The sequence below is a fragment of the Mobula birostris genome, chromosome 14 (assembly GCF_030028105.1).
Source record: "Mobula birostris isolate sMobBir1 chromosome 14, sMobBir1.hap1, whole genome shotgun sequence".
Lineage (NCBI taxonomy): Eukaryota > Metazoa > Chordata > Chondrichthyes > Myliobatiformes > Myliobatidae > Mobula > Mobula birostris.
In genome coordinates, this window is record NC_092383.1 from 91,471,479 (window position 1) to 91,494,030 (window position 22,552).

The 22,552-nt window shown below is 45.2% G+C and overlaps 1 protein-coding gene across 11 annotated transcripts in view; it reads right to left on the reverse strand.

Annotated features, from left to right (window-relative positions):
* LOC140210098 (plasma membrane calcium-transporting ATPase 1-like) overlaps window positions 1–22,552 on the reverse strand; it is a 350,393-nt gene that overhangs the window by 192,320 nt on the left and 135,521 nt on the right. The window contains exons 2-3 of one of the 11 annotated variants that reach the window (XM_072278932.1): window positions 7,215–7,367; window positions 6,165–6,757 (exon numbers count right to left, since the gene is read on the reverse strand). The exons of 8 other annotated variants lie outside the window; for them this stretch is intronic. The gene's annotated coding sequence lies outside the window, so the exon portion shown is untranslated. Of the gene's footprint in view, window positions 1–6,164; window positions 6,898–7,214; window positions 7,368–22,552 lie in introns of those variants that run through there. 2 more of the 11 variants (XM_072278935.1, XM_072278934.1) reach the window with 2 other exon arrangements.

Sequence of the window (22,552 nt, forward strand, 5' to 3'; positions counted from 1 at the left end):
GCTTGTGTATTTATTAACACTGTTTCTTTCTAATTGCACTTGCAGTTTGTTGTCTTCTGCAAACTGGCTGAACACCTGAGCTGGGCGACCTTTCATTGAGTCTGTATTGGTTATTGTTCTATAGATCTATTACGTCCACAATCTCGGGGTTATAAATGGTGACATATATGTACTTTGATAATAAATTTACTCTGAACTTTGGAGCCAGCTCTACTCTCCAAGATCAGGGCTTCAAATTTGACCTTGATCTCAACTCTTCTTTCCTGCCCGATTCACCCAATCCTCAATTCCTCTTTAATGCAAATATCTCTTTTTCTCATTGGAGAAGGATGAGCGGAGACGTGATGGAGGTGTACAAGATGATAAGGAGGATAGATCAAGTGGATAGCCAGAGACTCTTTCTAAGAACAGAAATGGCTAATACCGGGGGTGGGGGGGGGGGTATAATTTTAAGGCAGGGGTTTCCAACCTGGGGTCCATGACCCCTTGCTTAATGGCTTTGGTGCGTAGCATGAAAAAGATTGGGAACCCCTGTTTTAAGATGACTGGGGGAAAGTGTGGGGGGGGGGGGATGCAGGCAGAGGTAAGTTCTTTATACAGTGAATGGTGGATGTGTGGATTACCCTGCCAGGGTTGGCAGTAGAGGCAGATACACAAGGAACATTTAAGAAACTCTTAAAGATAGGCAGATGGAAGACAGAAAAATGGACGGCTATGCATGAGGTAAGTGCTAGATCAATCTTGGAGTAGGCTGTAAGGTCACCACAATGTGTTCTATGTTCCCTCAACGTTGACTATATTCACTGATCACCTCTCTAGCTCTATTGGGAATTGACTTCCAAAGATTTTAAAAGTTTGGAAGAAATTCCTTTTTACTTGCACCTTAAATAGGAAACACCTAAATCTGAAAATATGCCCCAAGTTCCAGAACCTCCCCACCCCCGCCCTTCACATATAGGTGTTTCCTATTTAAGGTGCAAGTAAAAAGGAATTTCTTCCAAACTTTTAATTACCCAGGGGAAAAACCAGTTCAATAATTCCATGAAAATAAATATCCGAGGAATTAAAAATATGCTGAAAAACAGTTTAATTGGATGGCAGCTACTCAATGAACTGTAATCATAGTTTGTTGACCAGTTAGGTAGATGTGGATTGAGTGGACTGTCCGAATTCATGAGTGCAACAAAACGATGTTGGACCAAGGAATTATCAAGTCAGAAGTTTAAAATGAGGAACTGAGTTTACTGCATCTGGTAACCTGTTGGTGGCAATCAGAAATAGAATATCTGTGGAAGACCATCAAACGGTTCATTTCCCGAGGATGGGAAGTAAGCCCTTTTTTCTAGGTTTACCACCGGAAAAAAAAAGTAATACCTGCCAAGCAGCTGTCAGTTGAGGCAATGCTACTACCTAGAAAGAGACTTTGAGTGAGAAAGAAATATTTGATAATGCACAGCAGTCAGAAACACCAACTCCTCATATACCTGTCTAGTAGTCTCTTAAATTTCACTGGTGTATCTACCTCCACCACTGACTCAGGCAGTGCATTCCACGCACCAACTACTCTCTGAGTAAAAAAACCTTCCTCTAATGTCCCCCCTGAACTTCCCACCCCTTATCTTAAAGCCATGTCCTCTTGTACTGAGCAGTGGTGCCCTGGGGAAGAGGCGCTGGCTGTCCACTCTATCTATTCCTCTTAATATCTTGTATACCTCTATCATGCCTCTATCATTATGGACTTCAAAAAGGGTAAGATGAGGGAACACACACCAGTCCTCATAGAGGGATCAGAAGTGGAAAGAATGAGCAATTTCAAGTTCCTGCGTGTCAAGATCTCTGAGGATCTAACCTGGGCGCAACATATTGATGCAGTTACAAAGAAAGCACGGCAGAGGCTATATTTCATTAGGAGTTTGAGGAGATTTAGTATGTCACCAAAGACGCTTGTAAGTTTCTACAGATGTACCGTAGAGCATTCTAATTGACTGCATCACCGTCTAGTATGGGGAGCGGGCACTACACAGTATCGAAATAAGCTGCAGTGAGTTGTAAACTCTGCCAGCTCCTTCATAGGCACCAGCCTCCCCAGCACCAGGACATCTTCAACAAGTGGTGCCTCAAAAAGGCAGCATCCATCATTAAGGACCCCCATCACCCAGGACATGCCCTCTTCTCACTGCTACCATCAGGGAGGAGGTACATGAGCCTGAAGACACACCCTCAATGATTCAGAAACAGCTTCCTAGTCTCTGCCAATCTATTGCTACCGCATAACAACAAATTTCACGACATATGTTGGTGATATTACACCTGATTCGGATTGATTGTTGTGTCTTGCGATAAGACTCAAAAAAAAGCCGGTATCATCATTAAGGACCCCCACCACTGGGACATTACCACCTTCTCATTACTACCATCAGGGAGGAAATACAGGAGCTTGAAATCTCTCACTCAACAACTTAGCAATAACTTCTTCCCCTCTGCAATCAGATTTGGATAGATACATGGATGGGAGGGTTACGGAGACCGGGTGGAGGTCGATTAATGGTTCATCATGAACGAGACGGGCTGGAGGCCCTACTTCTGTGCTGTAGTGTTCTATGACTAGAAATTTTTGCACAATTTATCTTCGTTTGCACAGCGGTTGTTTGTTAGTTTTTTATTTATATACAGTTTTTCAAATTTTATTATATTTCTTTATTTTCCTGTAAATGCCTGCAAGAAGCTGAATCTCAGGGTAGTATACGTTGACAAGTAGGTACTTCAATAACAAATTATTTACCCTGATTTCCCACACTGCAGGCAGCAAGCAAATCAAGTTTCGCTTTCGCAGGATCAACTTCCTTCATACCAAGCAAGTTTTAATCCAGAATTGGAACATCTACTAAATCCCAGAACGGAAAACTCAGAGCTATATATACACGCACATCACGAGAACAAAAACACAGAGTAGCTGAATCTGAACACTCAGGAGTTCAGGCGGCTAAATAATTGATGCGCTCGCTGCTTACCACTTTATTCCTGCACACAGGCGGCTGCGCCTCGAACCATCTGGACAAGACTAATCTTCTGTCACTGCCAAAACTCGCCTTTTCTCAGCATCTCCTCAGAGGCGCAAACTAGAAACTACTGGCACATAAAAAAAACCTCACTGATGCAAGACGCAGCTTTCTACAGTGAAGTACAGTGGAGGGCATGCAAAGGTACAGTACTGTGCAAAGGTCTCAGGATCCAAGACTTTTGCACAGTACTGTAGTAATTTTATGCATTGCACAGTACTGCTGCTGCAAAAAGAACTAATCTCATTGAGAGCGATGATAAACCTAACTCTGATATGGGTCTCCATTGTGGACTGAGAGTGGGAAGGGGGCAGGGAGAAGGGGATCATGGTTGAGAAAAGGGGAAGGAGAAGGGGAGGGAGCAGGAAGCACTAGAGAGACATACTGTAATGAAAGGTGTGTCTGTACCTGTGCTATCCCCCTGCCCCTGGCACTCCTTCTCTGCCATCTGTCCCACACCCCTCCCGCGACACTCCACCACCCTTTGCTCCTGCCAGATTTACAAACTCGCCCTTCGCTCTACGTTGACAGGTACAGTACTGTGCAAGTCTTAGACACCCTGTGTGTGTGTGTGTGTGTGTGTGTGTGTGTGTGTGTGTGTGTGTGTGTGGTGTGTGTGTGTGTGTGTGTGTGTGTGTGTGTGTGTGTGTGGGGTATATGTGTGTGTGTGGTATATGTGTGTGAGTGGTATATGTGTGGGTGTGGGGTGTGTGTGTGTGTGTGTGTGGGGGGGGGTATACGCGTGTGTGGTGTGTGTGTGTGTGTGTGTGTGTGTGTGTGTGTGTGTGTACACGTGTACGCGCGCCTAAGACTTTTGCACAGAACTGTCATTATTCTTGCATTCTTTGATTCCAGTTTCATCAGTATTTGGAATAAGGAAGTCAATAAGATCCATGACCTCCATGCCAACCAAGTAACAGACCAATTGCAAAGAAGCAGAGTAAGCAGGGCCTTCAACTGCTTTCGAGACGGGAATAGACACTTGCTTTATAAGGGGCTGAGAAGTCAGTGGGAAACCCAGGGTTGTGAAGATTATAACTGGGTTAGTCATAATTGTACTGAATGATGGAAGTACCACATGGTGCACAAGTTTGGCACATTAACTTGGAGGTACAATGTAAAGCTTGGTTGCAGGAGCATCACAGGCATGTGGATAAAGACAAAGCAAAGGGTACAAATTCCACATCCAACTAGATGGACTGAAAGGCCTGTCTCTATTCTATAGTGTGTGGCACGTGGCCAAGTGGTTAGTGCGTTGGGCTCACGATCTGAAGGTCGTGGGTTCGAGTCTCGGCCAAGACAGTGTGTTGTGCCTTTAAGCAAGGCACTTAACTATACACTGCTCCAGTCCACCCAGCTGAAGAATGGGTACCAGCAAATGCTGGGGGTTAACCTCGCGGTAGACTGGCATCCTATCCGGCGGGGAGGGGGAAGTCTTGTACTCTCAGTCGCTTCACGCCACGGAAACCGGCACAAGCACCGGCCTGATGGGCCACAAGGCTCAGGACAGACTTTAACTTTAACTCTTCTATAGTGCTCCATGATTCTTGAAATTACATCAGAGTGAGAAGAAAAAAAGATTGTGCAAATTCAAAGATTCGAAGTACATTTATTATCAAAGTATGTATGCAGTATGCAACCCTGAGATTTGTCTTCCCCACAGACAGCCACGAAACAATGAAAACTATGGAATCTGTTCAAAGTTAAATATCAAACACCCCTTGCCCCCACAACGCACAAAACAAAAGATTGCAAACAGCAAAAAAAAGAGCAAGAAAACAGAGGGTAAAACATCAACCCATAAAAGTCATCTCAAGAGTCCAGGCATATTCAGAAACCGGAAACACATCATTATGTGAACTACAGAGTCAATCCTCAAACTGCATCGATTAAGCCTTGCCCAAGATCCAGGACTCCTATCAAGTCACCAATGCAAATGAGTAAAATCCTTGGTAATGCAGGAGACATTGTGTTCCATTGCTGAGACAGGGTTAGGATTGTGGAGGTTGGTTCAAGAACCTGCTGGTTAGAACACAGAGGAGTACAGCACAGTACAGACCATTCAGCCCACGATGTTGTGCTGGCATTTTAACTTACTCTAAGATCAGTCCAAACTTTCTCCCACATACACCTCCATTTTTCTTTCATCCACATGTCCAAGAGTCTATTAAATGTCCCCAGCGTATTTGCTATCACCACCTGTTGCAGCACATTCTACCACACCTACCGCCCTCTGTGCAAAGAACCTAACTACTTCTGACTTTCTTCCAATCACCCTCAAATTATTCCCCCCTCATACTAGCCCTTTCCGCCGTGGGAAAACACCTGGCTGTCCACGCGTTCTACGCCTCTTGTCATCTTGTACACCTCTTATTAAGTGGCTTCTCGCCCTCCTTCGCTCCAAAGAGAAAAGCCCCAGCTTGCTCAGCCTTTCCTCATGAGACAGGCAGCATCCTGGTAAATCTCCTCTGCACTCTCTTCATAACTTCCACATTCTTCCTATAAAGGGGCAACCGGAACTGAAAGTAATATCCCAAGTTAGTGAAATTCCATTTACCGTCATGCGCACAACTATGGCGAGGTACAGGTACAAGTACAATGATTATTATATTATTTTGGAGAGGGGATCATTGATTGCTGCTGCTCACACGCGGGGAGGGAGGGAAGCTGGGGGGGGACTTCGGGGTTCTTGCATTTAACTGTCATTCATTCTTTGGGGCACTCCTCTGTTTTCGTGGATGTTTGCCAAGCAAAAGCATTTCAGGATATATAATGCATACATTTCTCTGACATTAAATTGGACCTTTGAATTTAAAGTAGTCTCATAGATCAACAAGCAATCTCATTTACTGTGTTGCACTGGTCAGTGGAATTCTAGTGGTTAATTGTTGAATAGTGAAGTTTTCAGATTAGATTAGATTATGAGGACACGCAGTCCTCTTTTATTGTCATTTAGTAATGCATGCATTAAGAAATGGCAATGTTTTTCCAGAATGATATCACGGAAACACATGACAAACCGACTTAAAAATTAACAAAAACCACATAATTATAACATATAGTTACAACAGTGCAAAGCAATACCATAATTTGATAAGAACAGACCATGGCATGGTAAAAGTCTCAAAGTCTCTCGGAAGTCCCATCATCTCATGCAGACGGTAAACCTCCAGCACTGCCAACTTGCTGATGCAGCACCCCGGAAGTATCCGACCACAGTTCAACTCCGAGCCTTCGACACCGAGCACCATCTCTGCCAAGCACTTCGACCCTGGCCCTGGCAACAGGCGATACGCAAAGCCGAGGATCTGGGGCCTTCATCTCAGGAGATTCTCAATCGCACAGTAACAGCGGCCGCGAAGCAGGCATTTCAGAAGTTACTCCAGGTGTTCCTCCGTGCTTCTCCATGGCTCGTGGCCACGTGGTTAAGGCGTTCGTCTAGTGATCTGAAGGTCGCTAGTTCGAGCCTTGGGTGAGGCAGCGTGTTGCGTCCTTGAGCAAGGCACTTAACCACACATTGCTCTGCGACGACACTGGTGTATGGGTCCTAATGCCCTTTCCTTGGACAACATCGGTGTCGTGGAGAGGGGAGACTTGCAGCATGGGCAACTGCCGGTCTTCCATACAACCTTGCCCAGGCCTGCGCCCTGGAAACCTTCCAAGACGCAAATCCATGGTCCCACGAGACTCACGGATGCCTATAATGTTATAAAGGTTCATGTTTATTTATCATGTGCACATGGAAACATACAGTGAGATGCATCGTTTGCGTTAACAGCCAACACACCGAGGGCGTGCTGGAGGCAACCCACGAGCGTGACCGTGCTTCCGGTGCCCACAATGCTCAGCAGAACAACAGAGAACACAACCATCAATGAAACAACAGCAAGACAAGCCCCAATTCCTCCCTCCCACCCTCTCACATACACAGTCTTCCAAGCCCAAGACAGTCCGCCCTCTTCCGTCTCGAGCCTTGGACAAGCAGGCACTGGGCCTTCAGCTACCCCAGCGGGCCCACATCTGGATTTCCACTTTCTCCGACTGCTTTTCCACATACTCTCCGCCCACCGTGTGAAGTCTTCAAAGGATCCCTTTAAATCTTTCACCTCTCACCTTTAACTTACGCTCTACCCTGCAAAATAGACTGAACATCACCTTATCTGTGCGCTTCTGGATCTATGAAGTCATAAACACAAGAGACTCTGCCGGTGCTGGAAATCCAGATCCACACAGAAAATGCTGGAGGAACTCAGCAGGTCAGGCAGCATCCACTGAGAGGACGTGTCAGGCCGACACCGTTCATCAGCACTGGAAAGGAAGGGAGAAGAACCTAGAATAAGAAGGTGTGGGGAGGGAGGGAAGGGGAAGGAGTACAAGCTGGCAGGTGACAGGTGAAACCAGGTAAAGGGGAAGGTGGATGGGAGAGAGAGGGGAATTAATCGAGAAACTGCAAGGTGACAAGCTGAAGAGGTCCAGTCAACCATCAGCACCCTACACTCTGGGGAAAAAGGCCCCACCCTATCCAGACTCTCCTCAGAACTCAACCCCTCCTGTCCCGGTATCATCCTCATGTATATTTTCTGTACCTTCTCCAGCCTAATGACATTCAAGGAAAAGACTACCACCACGCCTGGAGTCCCGGACTCAGAAATAATTACTTCCCCCAAGCTGTCGGGCCAATCAACATCTCCACCCACCAAAACCCACTGGCACTACATCCACATCAGCCACTTTATCATTTCCTGTCTCATGATCAGACACTCATGCACCAAGTGTCACTTTAAGTTCATGCAATCATCTGTTTATCAGCAAATCTTATGTATATACAGCCACACTCAATATTTTGTGTTTTTAATGCTTATTGTGTTTTTAGTGTATTAAAACACCGAGGAAGGACTCTCCTGCCCAAGTGCCTGCATCTCGGGTGTCCTGATGTCTGTACTGCTCCAGTCCGCAGATCCAGAACTGGCCTCTATAGTCATTAAGGACCGTGCCGTCCCTCCTGAGCACTCTTCTTCCCTCCTGATCTTCGCAACAAAGCACCAGCCATCATCATCAAAACACTCCAAAATTTCTACAACTGTACCGTGGAGACAGGAGGAGGTTCAATATCACCAGCATGTCGTGAAATATGAAATTTTGTGAAACTGGCTGCTCCACTATCTGGTATTGGGGGGGGGGGGGTCAAAATTAGCTACAGAGAGTTGTAAACTCAGTCAGCTCCATCATGGGCACTGGTGTCCATAGTATCCAGGACATCTTCAAGGAGCGGAGCATCAGAAAGGCAGCGCCCATTATGAAGGACGCCCATCACCCAGGACATCCCCTCCTCTCATTACTACCAGGAGGAGGTACAGAAGCCTGAAGGCACACACTCAATGATTCAGGAACAGCTTCTTCCCCTCTGCCATCCGAATCCTGAATGGACATTGAACCCATAAACACTACCTCCTTACTTTTTTATTTGTTTTTGAACTACTTATTTAAATTAGCTATTTTACATATACACACACACACACACGCACACATATATATACACACACACACACACACACACACAGAGATACACTTACTGTGATTTACAGCTTTTAGTCCCTGCATTATCACGTAATGCATTGTACCGCTGCCACAAAGTTAACAATCTTCACAACATATACCAGTGATGTTAAACCTGGTTCTGATTCTTATTTTTATGCTGCACCCAATCCAGAGTAACAATCGTTTCAGTCTCTTTCACACTCGAGCATTGAGGAATGGAATAAACGATCCCGAATCCTTCCTGTTGCTGGGTAATCAGAACTGCAATTATCCTTCAAGGGCACACATGAACAGAAATTGGTTGGTCTAGCCAACAGGTGGTATTGGAATGGACACCACTGATGCCAGCCAGAGCTCTCTCCTTTTCCCCTCGGACCTCACGGCCAAATTGGCACACTGACACACGAGTGCTGGGGAAGGTAGCTGCAAATGGTAATGCACACAGGGACCCAGGGTGAGTCACTCAGCAGAGGGTCTGGAAGCCGCCTGCTGCTGCAGCTTTGCAGACACCTGTTTTTGCCGCTTATTATAACTGCAGTAACCCTCCCCGTGCAAGTTTTTTAAAAAACTCCCTACTGCCTCATTTCCATCGAGCCAGTTTCTACACAACCTGTGTACTATGACCACACACACACCCACACACGAAAGCAAATTCCAAATCAGCAAGATATTAACGCTAGATACCAATCTGCTGAACTTTGAACCCTCCTACAAACACCAATGGCCTTCTGTGTACAAACGAATGGTAAACGAGAAAGAAAAATTAACTTGTTCCCTTCGAAACAAACCACATGACAGTTCCCAAAACTAAACGGTACTTAAAAAATTCACAAATGCAATTACATGTGGACAGGGATACAGGACGTGTACCAAGGTTTGCCACAGGACAAACACACACACACACACACACTCTCACTCAGGAGAGTGTAAGGCAAGTATTACTGGTGTGCATTACAACTTGACAAATACGCTTAACAACTTTTCCTATGTTCACATAGACACAACAGTGCACTCATCCATTGAAAATGGCACATGTTAAACATGAAAAACACAGAAATCCCCATCTAACTGTCAGAAACACCAAGGAGCAGCACCAGTTGGTATACCGTGACTGGCGGAAAAGGCATTTACTTTGCCCTAAATAGCATCGTCTCCAGTTGCACCATCACTCACGCAGACTCAGAGGCTTTGTCTGCCTGCTGTTAGCTCCAAACGAGGTCTGTTTACCAATGCATGGCAGGATGAGTCAGTCGTGTTGTGTGAAACATGAGCAGTCAGGATAACCCAGCAAGTATCCCCACACCAACTCCCCTCCCCCGTCAACAATCCCACTCTGAAAGAAGAGTGCCTGTGCGTACAGTTTAAGCACACGCCATTCCTTCAAAAAATACTTCACATTCTCGCAAGGCAGGAGCTGTTGGGAACCTTCCTCACCCAGTCACCGTTTTCTTTCATCTGCTGAAAACATACTAAACATTCACCTTTGTCCTCCCAGGGAAGCACATTAAGATAATGTTAGCACTCACTAACATAGATCATAGTGCGCCACCAACACCCTTCTCTACGGATCGTTCATTCACCATGTCACAGTGGGGAGGCTTGTGGTTTCCTGAGATCCCAACAGCGATGCTTTAGCTCTTGGTAGGTTCAACCATGGTGGTAAGGTCAAAGGGGTGCGGGGGGACTACCAATCCAACCAGGACCTGAATGCTGGGGTTGGTGGTAGATGATGGCACATCACAGTGGCAGTGAAGTCAAAGGAACGCTGCAGAATTGAAAGGTCCCCAGCCGTTTTGGATGCCACACCACCGGTCCCTGATCTTGAGCTGTCAAGGACCACACTAGCCAAATTCACCCACCAGTGTTCCTCCATTGAGGAAATAACCCCGTAGGAGGACATCGTACTTCTCGACTTGAGTGATCGCACTGCCGTTACCAACAACACCCCTCACAGATCAACCACACAAGGAATTAATGACTTTCATTCTCTTTGATCTGATACTAATTTAACTGTTTGATCACTGTGCCCAGTTGCAAGAGGAAAGGAAGAAATAAAAGAGGAGAAAATGAATTAACGTAACAGCTGAAATGCGAGTGAAGGCATCAATTTCATTTTTTTTCTTTTTGCTCTCTTTTTGCACTACTTACTTAATTTAATTTTAATATATACAGTGTTTTCTTATTGCAATTTATAGTTTATTATGTATTTCACTATATTGCTCCCACAAAACAAGTATCATGATAGATGCCAGTGATATTAAACCTGATTCTGAATTCTGAATTTAATATTTGTTCAGTCTCCCGAATACAATGAAATCCTCAAAGTCAATTATTCCAGTCAACCAGACTCTCAATTTTAATATTAAAAGCAACAAGACAATTGATTGCATTTTCTTCTTTTCTGGAAGCCCCCAAGGACAGAGCTGCATATTTTAACACAAACACGCATGTTGAAACCTCTCTCCGTTTCCCGTCCCCAGCCAAGTGCAATAAAGCTCCACAGACTTGGAGCAACGTGCACTAAATTCTGGAGGAACTCAGCAAGTGGGGAAGCATCTAAGCAGGGGAATGGGCAGTTGACGTTTTGGGTTTTGCATCTTCATTCTGCAGACTTGGCTCACGAGAGGGCAGCTTGTTTTTGTCCAACTAAATCACATCGTGATCATTTATGAGGTCAAGATCAGCTGACAGTCTTTTTTCCCCTTCTCTGGTTAAAATGTTTGTTGGAATTGGAATAATGGCTGCTTGGAATTGAAATAGTGTCACATCTACTGAGGTACAGGAATATCCAGCCGGGTGAAGGAGTGGCGAAAGACACAGAAGTGACCAAGTCTGTGCTGGATTCTTCCATGACTGGAGTTCTCTTAAATTGTGACAATTCTTTAAGCTCTTAATCATATATTAGCAATACCCTGAAGCTCAATTTTTAAAATAGTACTAATTATCACACAATAACCCCACTTCTACTTTCCAGTGAAGGATTCAATATAAAGTGTCAGCTTTCATTAACAATTATGCTGCTCTTCAATGCCCAAGGAACCAATTTGGGGCATTAGACCCTGGAGACGTTGAAATAACTCTAACTAAAAGTCAACATCCTTTTTTCCAAATTTTTTTTTCTTACCAAATGATGAGTTAGGGCAGGAAGGAAAAAAGGAAGAATGGAGTTCAAAGTTCAGAAGTAAATTTATTATCAAAGTACGAATCTTAACATATGCAATGTTAAGATTCATTTTCATGCAGGCAATTATAGGAAAATAAATACAACAGAATTTATGAAGAACTATACATAAAGCTGATAAACAGCCAATGTGCAAAAGATGATAAATTGTGCAATTAATTAAGAAAGTAAATAAATAATACTGAGAACATGAGTTGTAGAATCCTCGAAAGTGAGTCTGTAGGTTGTGGAATCAGTTCAGTGATGTGGCGAGTAAAGTTATCCACACTGGTTCAAGAGCCTGATGTTTGTAGGGTAATAACTGTTCCTGAACCTGGTGGTGTGGGATCTAAGGCTTCAGTACCTCCTTTCTGATGGCAGGAGCGAAAAGAAAGCACGTCTTGGATGGTGGGGGCCCTTGATGACGGACCCTGCTTTCCTATGGCAGCGCTCTTTGAAGATGTGCTCAATGGTGGGGAGGGATTTTCACATGGTGGACTGGGCTGTATCTTTTTTTGAAACCTTCTCCATTCCTGGGCATTGGTGTTTCCATACCAGGCTATGATGCAACCAGTCAGGATACGGTCCAATGTGCATCTATTGATGTTCATCAAGGCTTTAAATGACATGGCAAATCCATGCAAACTTCTAAGGAAGTAGAGGCACTGTCATGCCTCCTCTGTGATGACACTTACATGCTGGTCCTTGGACAGGTCTTCCTATATGGTAACACCAAAGAGTTTAAAGCTACTGACCCTCTCCACTTCCAATCCCCTAACGAGGACTGGTTTATGGACCTCCAACTTCTTCCTCAACTCTTTGGTTTTGCTGACATTGAGTGAGAGGTTGTTGCTGTGGCACCACTCAACCAGATTTTCAATTTCCTTCCTATGTGCGGATTCAGTACTTTTTTTTCTCAAGAAGGCGCAGGTGATATACACTGACGCTCTGCGGGCCGCTCACAAAGCTACTAAGTATGCATCTTGGGAAAGACGAGCTTTGTCGTGTGTGCATCGTCACATACAGTGAAATGCCTCCACTGTGTCTCGTCAAATCAAATCGAGGATTGTGCTGGGGGCAGCCCGCGAGAGCCGCCATGCTTCCAGTGCCAACACAGCGTGTCTACAACCCACTGACCCTAAGCCGTACATCTTTGGAATGTGGGAGGAAATGGGAACACCCAGAAGAAACACAGGGAAAACAGACAGCAGTGGGAATAGAACCCTGATTTGAATGTGGACAATTCTGATTTGATGGAGACAGACGTGAAAGCATAGAGGAACATGTGGAGAAATTTCTGAAATGCCGGTTTGCTGCCATTGCTACTGTGCGATCGAGAATCTCCAGAGGGAAGGCCCCAAAATCCCCAGCTTTGCCTGCTGCTGGCAACCGAGGCTGAGGTCGAAGCATTTGGATAGAGGTGGTGCTCGGTGCTGGAGGGCTGATTGGAGCTCGAAGTTTTCAGACAACTCAGAGTCGGACTGTGGTCGGGCAAGGTAGGGAGAGTTTTCTTCCTTCTCCCGTCTGCGTGAGATGTGGGACTTTCAAGAGACTTTGAACTCTTTTACTGTGCCATGGCCTGTTCTTCATCAAGTTATGGCATTGTTGCTCTGTTGTAACTATATGTTATAATTATGTGGTTTTTGTTAGTTTTTCAGTCTTGGTCTGTCCTGTGTTTTTGTGATATCACACCGGAGGAATATTATATCATTTCTTAATGCATGCATTACTAAATGACAATAAAAGAGGACTGCGTGTCCTCATAATCTAATCTTACAGCTATTGACACATTTCAAAGCCAGGAACTGAAACTAGGTGCAGCAAATGAGGGCCAGCAGGGAAGGCTCACAGAACCGTGGGCACTCACGCCACTGCACACAAAGCAGCCAAAGTGTGTTCCACAACCCCATGAACTCTGCTGTAAGATTGCAAATGAACAATAAACCACTGAACTAACAGGAATAACCTGACTTCTTTCAAAATCATTGATGAGGACATTCTGCATCACATAGTTTTAAAATTTGTTAAGAATAAAAACTGGTTTAGCCAGCAATACCTACATTCCAGGCACTGCACAAGACGTTCAGCGCAAAAGGGGAGAGTTGATAGAGGTATACAAAATTATGAGGGGTACAGATAGGGTCAAAGCAAGCAGGTTTTTTTCCCCCACTGAGTTTGGGTGGGACTACAACTAGAGGTCATGGGTTAAAGATGAAAGGTGAAAAGTTTAAAGGGAACATGAGGGGGAACTTCTTCAGAGGGTTGTTGAGAGTGAACGAGCTGCCAGCGCAAGTGGTGCATGCGAGCTCAATTTCGATGTTTAAGAGAGGTTTGGATAGGTACTTGGACGGTAGGGGCACGGAGGGCTATGGTCCTGGTGCAGGTTGACGGGAGTTATCAGTCTAATGGTTTGGCACAGTCTGGACGGGCCGAAAGGCCTGTTTCTATGCTGTACTTTTCTATGACTCTATCTCTAAAATATATATAGAAACTCTTCATGGTTATTACCAGGTATTAAAAATTCTGGACAGATATTGGGTACATTAAAAAGTCCCCCCAAAAGAAAATCCTCAGGAAGGTGGCATCAAGATTGGTGCTAACTTGGCGCTCGGTTAGTTGACCTTCATTCTTACAGCCGACGTAGTTATCTGGACTGGCAGATTAGGTTACCCTCTTGCCAATTGCTCTCAGATGTCTATTCTCTATTTCTAGAACACTCTTTTTAAACTGGTGATTATCACAAACAAATCGTGAGTTCTCAGTTACACACTACAGGAACTCAGCAGGTCAGGCAACATCTATGGAGAGGAATAAACAGTCAACGTTATCAGGACCGGAAAGGAGTGCGGGGGGCGGGAGGGAAAGCTGTACAAACTGGCAGGTTATAGGTGAGACCAGGTGAGGGAGGAGGTGTGTGGTTGGGGTAGGGGAGATGAAATGTGAAGCTACACTCACAACACGCTGGAGGAACTCAGCAGGTCGGGCAGCATCCGTGGAAAAGGAGGTGATAGGTGGAAGAGGGAAAGGGCTGTGGAAGTCGAAATCTGATAGTAGAGGAGATTGAACCCTGGAAGAAAGGGAAGGAAGGACACCAGAGGGAAGTCTTGCAGAGAGAAGGGGTAAGAGGAATGGGGAAGGGGGATGGGGAGAAATTACCAGAGGTTGGAGAAATCAATATTCATGCTGTCAGATTGGAGGCTACCCAGACAGAATATGAGGTGCTGCTCCTTCAACCTGAGAGAGGCTTCATCATGGTAGTAGAAGAAGCCATGGACTGACATGTCAGATTGCGACTGGGAAGCAGAATTAAAATGTGTAGCCACTGGGCAATGCTCCCTGTTGGCTTTATTAGTGCAGCCAAGAGTGTGAAGGATTTGGAATGGGTCGACTCTTTGCAGGCTGTACTTGGAAGACCAAGAGACACAAGTTACGTATAATGAATTTTAAATCACTTAAATCAACTTAATCAAATGCATCTGGAATAAAAGGCAAGCTTCATCAACAGTCCTCCAACAGGACCACAACCTTGCCGTGATTTGGAGGCATGCGTCCCTCAATGACCCAGAAAGCTATGTCAGCTGGAGTCAGGGCTTTATGCTTTGGCTCTTGGTGGGATCACCCGTGCCAAACAGGTCAAAGGGTAGAGGCCAGACTAAGAGCGGTCCATCAGTCCTCTAGGTTCAGGAGTTCAGCTCAGGGCTAACAACCCTGACTGGTCAAACTAAATTGTTACAGAAACAGCAATGAAGAATCCTTCTACATCTGAGTGCGACGATATTCCTGAAACTCCACCCAGGACCTGACAGTAGTGAAAACCAAGGGGAAGCTACTGATATGATAAAGAAGTCCTGAACAGTATCAGAGAAGGAGGATGTTCACTGCTACTCTAAACACTAGTGGTGTAACCAGCAGTAAGTTAGCAATCATCAACAGTGCCCTTAGTCCAGTGAACAGCAAAGTAATCTCTCCGGTTAACTTAATCCCTTTCAGGCAACGGAAATTCACTGTCCTCACCCAGTGTGGTTCAGATGCAGCTCCAAGCTCAATGTGGTCAACCCTGTAGTGTCATCTATAATGACGAGCTTCTTGATTAGTCAGGGCATTAAAGGTTACAGGGAGAAGGCAGGAGAATGGGGTTGAGAGGCATAATACATCAGCCATGATGGAATGGCAGAGCAAATCGACGGGCAGAATGGCTTAATTCTGCTCCTAAGATATGGTCTTATAATTATTCTACTCTTAATGCTATATTCAAACATACTTTAAGGATTACTAATAAATGTTTATTTAGTTGCTTACTTATTGATTGAGATGCATCATGGAATAGGCACTTCAATCAAGCCATGTCTCCCAGCAGTCCCCTGATATAACCCTAGCCTAATCACAGGACAACTTACAATGACCAATTAACCTACCAACCGGTACGTCTTGGACAGTGGGAAGAAACTGAAGCACCCGGAGGAAACGCACACAGTGACGGGGAGAACAGACAAATTCCATACAGACAGTCTGGGACCACAATACAAGGACATCCCTACAGAAGAGATGAGGAGGAACTTCTTTAGCCAGAGGGTGGTGAATCCATGGAATTCATTGCCATGGACAGCCATGGAGGCCAAGTCACTGGGTATATTTAAAGTGGAGGTTGATGGGTTCTTGATTAGTAAGGGTATCAAAGGTTATGGGGGAAAGGAGAAAAATGGGGTTGAGAGGGATAGTAATTCAGCCATGATGGAATGGCAGGGCAGATTTGACAGGTCGAATGGTCTGATTTTGGTCCTGTGTCTCATGGTCTTATCTGTTCTGCCTCACACATTTTGTATCACTTGACAGCAATCTATGCTTTGCTGCATTTCAACCTCACCAGCATACTTTGCACTTAAATGTTTAGATGTGAGATATAAATCGCCAAGAAATCTCATAATAGAAACAAACATAGAAACATAGAAAACCTACAGCACAATACAGGCCCTTCGGCCCACAAAGTTGTGCCGAACATGTCCCTACCTTAGAAATTAATAGGCTTACCCATAGCCCTCTATTCTTCTAAGCATCCAAAAGTCTCTTAAAAGACCCTATCGTATCCGCCTCCACCACCATTGCCGGCAGCCCATTCCACGCACTCACCACTCTCTGTGTAAAAAACTTACCCCTGACATCTCCTCTGTACCTACTCCCCAGCACCATAAACCTGTGTCCTCTTGTGGCAACTATTTCAGCCCTGGGAAAAAGCCTCTGACTAGCCACACGATCAATGCCTCTCATCATCTTATACACCTCTATCAGGTCACCGCTCGTCCTCCATCACTCCAAGGAGAAGAGGCCGAGTTCACTCAACCTGTTTTCATAACGCATGCTTCCCAATCCAGGCAACATCCTTGTAAATCTCCTCTGCATCCTTTCTAGGGTTTCCACATCCTTCCTGTAGTGAGGCGACCAGAACTGAGCACAGTACTCCAAGTGGGGTCTGACCAGGGTCCTATATAGCTGCAACATTACCTCTCGGCTCCTAAATTCAATTCCACGATTAATGAAGGCCAAAACACCGTATGCTTCTTAACCACAGAGTCAACCTGCGCAGCTGCTTTGAGCGTCCTATGGATACGTCCCCAAGATCCCTCTGATCCTCCACAATGCCAAGAAATACTATTAATACTATATTCTGCCATCATATTTGACCTACCAAAATGAACCACTTCACACTTATCTCGGTTGAACTCCATCTGCAACTTCTCAGCCCAGTTTTGCATCCTATCAATGTCCTGCTGTAACCTCTGACAGCCCTCCACACTATCCACAACACCCCCAACCTTTGTGTCATCAGCAAACTTACTAACCCACCCCTCCACTTCATTATCCAGGTCATTTATAAAAGTCACGAAAAGTAAGGGTCCCAGAACAGATCCCTGAGCCACACCACTGGTCACCGACCTGCATGCAGAAAATGACCTGTCTACAACCACTCTTTGCCTTCTGTGGCCAAGCTAGTTCTGGATCCACAAAGCAATGTCCCCTTGGATCCCATGCCTCCTTACTTTCTCAATAAGCCTTGCATGGGGTACCTTACCAAATGCCTTGCTGAAATCCATATACACTACATCTACTGCTCTTCCTTCATCAGTGCGTTTAGCCACATCCTCAAAAAATTCAATCAGGCTCAAAAGGCACGACCTGCCTTTGACAAAGCCATGCTGACTATTCCTAATCATATTGTGCCTCTCCAAATGTTCATAAATCCTGCCTCTCAGAATCTTCTCCATCAACTTACCAACCACTGAAGTAAGACTCACTGGTCTATAATTTCCTGGGCTAACTCTACTCCCTTTCTTGAATAAAGAAACAACATCCACAACCCTCCAATCCTCCAGAATCTCTCCCATCCCCATTGATGATTCAAAGATCATCACCAGAGGCTCAGCAGTCTCTTCCCTCGTCTCCTACAGTAGCCTGGGGTACATCTCATCTGGTCCCGGCAACTTATCCAACTTTATGCTTTCCAAAAGCTCCAGCACTTCCTCTTTCTTTATATCTACATGCTCAAGCTTTTCAGTCCGCTGCAAGTCATCACTACAATCACCAAGATCCTTTTCTATAGTGAATACTGAAGTATTCATTAAGTACCTCTGCTATTTCCTCCGGTTTCATACACACTTTCCCACTGTCACACTTGATAGGTCCTATTCTTTCACGTCTTATCCTCTTGCACGTGGGCACGTGGCCATGTGGTTAAGGCATTCGACTAGCGATCTGAAGGTCATGAGTTCGAGCCCCAGCTGAGGCAGCGTGTTGTGTCTTTGAGCAAGGCACTTAATCACACACTGCTCTGCGGCGACACTGGTGCCAAGCTGTATGGGTCCTAATGCCCTTCCCTTGGACAACATCAGTGTCGTGGAGAGGGGAGACTTGCAGCATGGGCAACTGCTGGTCTTCATACAACCTTGTCCAGGCCTGCGCCCTGGAGGGTGAAGACTTTCCAGGCGCAGGTCCATGGTCTCGCAAGACTAACGGATGCCTTTACTTTATCCTCTTGCTCTTCACATGCTTGTAGAATGCCTTGACGTTTTCCTTAATCCTGCCCGCCAAGGCCTTCTCATGGCCCCTTCTGGCTCTCCTAATTTCCTGTTTCAGCTCCTTCCTGGTAGCCTTATAATCTTCTAGATCTCTAACATTACCTAGCTCTCTGAACCTTTTGTAAGCTTTTCTTTTCTTCTTGACTAGATGTATTACAGCCTTTGTACACCACAGTTCCTGGACCCTATCATAACTTTCCTGTCTCATTGGAACGTACCTGTGCAGAAATCCACACAAATATCCCCTGAACATTTGCCACATTCCTTCCGTACTTTGCCCTGAGAAAATATGTTCCCAATTTAAGCTTCCAATTTCCTGCCTGATAGCCTCATAATTCCCCTTAATCCAATTAAACGCTTTTCTAACTTGTCTGTTCCTATCTCTCTCCAATGCTATTGTAAAGAAGATAGAATTATGATCACTATCTCCAAAATGCTTTCCCACTGAGAGATCTGACACCTGACCAAGTTCATTTCCCAATACCAAATCAAGTACAGTCTTTCCTCTTGATTATAATTATTAATGGCCAAACAGTACAAAATGGCCAACAGTCCCATTTTACCACAGTAAAGTTTGAATGCACCATTCCCTCTTAGTTGCGCAGCTGCACAGTAACAGAAATGCTCCTGCGCACATAGCCTTTGTTGCCGCGCAGCTAGAATTGGACGCAGCAAAAAAAGTTGAAAGATTTTCATTGTTGTACTGTATTTCATTATACCCTTCAATAAATAAGTTTTAAAAAAGTGACTTTTCAATTTTCATTCTAAATATTAATAGCCTGTGTATAACATGTAACGTGCCACGCAGTTGTCAGGCCATGTAAAAATTTCCTGCTCAGAGCACTCGTTGGTCTGCACAGCTGTAAAAAAAAATTAGAGGGATCGCTGCTTGACAGGAAAATTACAGGTTCTCAGTGCTCTTCTCTAAACACTGCTTTAACTTCACTTACAGTCTTAAGTTTACACACACATCCATTATAATTTTATCCCCTCCTTTGGTTGGTATAAAGTTTGAGCCAAGTTTCCATTTTGATTCAAGATGAACTCAACCCACCTATTTAATGTGCTACTTTCATTTCATAATCTTTAATTTAGTTAAACTGAAAAAGACAACTCACATGCACTAAATATTGATTTATTTTTATTTAGCGATACAGTGCAGAGTAGGTCCTTCCTGCCCTTCCTGTCACGCCGTCCCAGCAACCTCACAACCTCAATCAACCCTAACCTAATCACGGGACAACTTTACAACCACCTATTAACCTACCCTGTACATCTTTGGACTATTGGGAAAACTCAACTCTACAGAGACCCCTTTCAGAACGACGGCGAAATCGGACTCAGAACTTCAGAATGCTCTGAGCTACAATGGTGTCGCACCAACCACTACGCTTCTCCATGCGGACCTCATCCCTGACGTAGGGTTTGGAGGCTTGTGTGCCTCAATGACCTGGAGAGCTATGCTGGCTGGAGTCAGGGCCTTGTGCTTTGGCTCTTGGGAGGGTCACCCATGCCAAACAGGTCAAAGGGCAGAGCCCAGACTAAGACTGGTCCACCGGTCCTCCAGTTTCAGGGCTAACAACCTTGACTGGTCAATCAAAATTGTTAGGGAAACAGCCAATGGCGTAACAGGCAGTAAATAAGTAAACCACAACACTACTGTGGCATCTAAATATAGAGAGTCCACTAATTCTGTAAAGAAAATTAAAGGGACGAAAATTCAATCATCACACCCGCCATTTACTTGCAACTACTAAGACAGCATAATTATAAGAAAACAACTCTGGCTCCTGCTGTGGGTGAGGAACAGATAAATATTCAGAGATACAGCACAGTAACAAACCCTTCTAGCCCAAAGAGCCCCTGCTGCCCAAGTGACTAATTAGCCTACTAACCTGTACAACTTTGGAACGTGGGAGGAAACCGGAGCACCTGGAGGAAACCCACGCAGTCGTGAGCAAAATGTATTGACAGAGGCGGGAAATGAGCAACACACATCAAAGTTGCTGCCTGGCCTGCTGCGTTCACCAGCAATTTTGATGTGTGTTGAAACGTCGACTGTACCTCTTCCTAGAGACGCTGCCTGGCCTGCTGCATTCACCAGCAACTTTGATGTGCGTTGCTTGAATTTCCAGCATCTGCAGAACTCCTCTTGTGAGGCGGGAAATGAACTCAGGTTGCCGGCACTGTAACAGCGACATGGTACCATGCCGCCCTCCTAAATAAGGAATTAAAAATGAACTTCTCCAGATGTTCTGGTCCAGCATTAAGGCAGAAGGACCATTCGCAGGTCGTCTGGCCCGTCTAGCTTGCCTCTCCATCCATCAAGTTGACGGCCGGTCCTGTACCTCAAGCCTACACTCTGAACTGATCCCAGTAACCTGCAGTTTCCTTGTGCCCAAAGTCTGTTTCAGCCTTATGGATTTATATATTCAGAGATGCAGCGTGGGAAAGGCCCTTCCGGCACAGTGAGCCACATTGCCCAGCAACCCACCTTATTTAACCCTCGCCTAATCACAGGACAACTTACCAATTGACCTACTAACCGGTACATCTTTGGACTCTGGGTGGAAGCCGACAAGCACATGGGGAGAACAGAGAAACCGCTTATGGGCGATGGCAGAATTGTGCTCTCAACTCTGGAATGCCCCGAGCTGTACTAATGTCACACTAGCCATTACACCATTGTGATGCTGATCCTCAAGGTCTAAACAACTGCCCAAGGCCAAAACTGCTGGACTTTCAAGCACACTGTGAAAGAATTCTTCTGGTCATCAGTCATAAAGTTCAAAGTGTAAATTTTATTAACTAAATGGACATCCTATATTCTGAGGCTATGCCCTACTCCTAGACTCCCCTGCTACTGGAAAAATCCTTTCCACCATGATCTATAAAGACCAATTGACATGCACCTTCCTAACTGCTGGCTATGTTAGCTTTTACATTTTATCTCCTGAGCCTGTACACAAAGACATCTCCTGCTCCTAAAATTAGTTTATCGCTGTTTAAAAATATATTGTTCTATTATTCCTACCAAGGTGCATAACCTCACACATGGATTTCCACCTGTGCAACACCTCACACTTGTCTGCATTAAATTCCATCTGCCACTTTTCAGTCCAGCTGGTCCAGATCCCACTGCAAGCTTTGATAGTCTTCCTCGCTGTCCACTGCGTCCCAATTTTGGTGTCATCTGCACGTTTTCTGATCCAGTTTACTGAATTATCATCCAAATCATTAATATAGATGACAAACAACAACTGAGCCTGCATTCCTCCCCAGTGCATCACTAGTCACAGCCTCCAGTCAGAAGACAGCATTTACTACCAACCTCTAAGCCATGGGTTCCCAATCTGGGGTCTTTGGACCTCTAGGTTAATGGCATACAAAAAGTTTGGGAACCCCCTGCTCTCAGTGAACGTTGAATCCAATTGACTACTTCATCCTGAATGCCAAATAACTAGATCTTCTGGACCAGCCTCCCATTGGGAAGATCACAGTTATAGAGAAAGTACAGTGCAGGTAACTAGATAAGGTGCAACTGAGGTGAACTGACAGAGCAAGAGTTCATTATTAGTGTACAAGAGATTGTCCTAGTTTCTTATAACAATCATTGGGGGGGGGAGAGGAGGGGGGGAGAGGGGGGAGAGAGGGGGGGAGGGGGGGAGAGGGGGAGAGAGGGGGAGAGAGGGGGAAGGGGAGAGGGAGGTGGAGGGGGGAGAGGG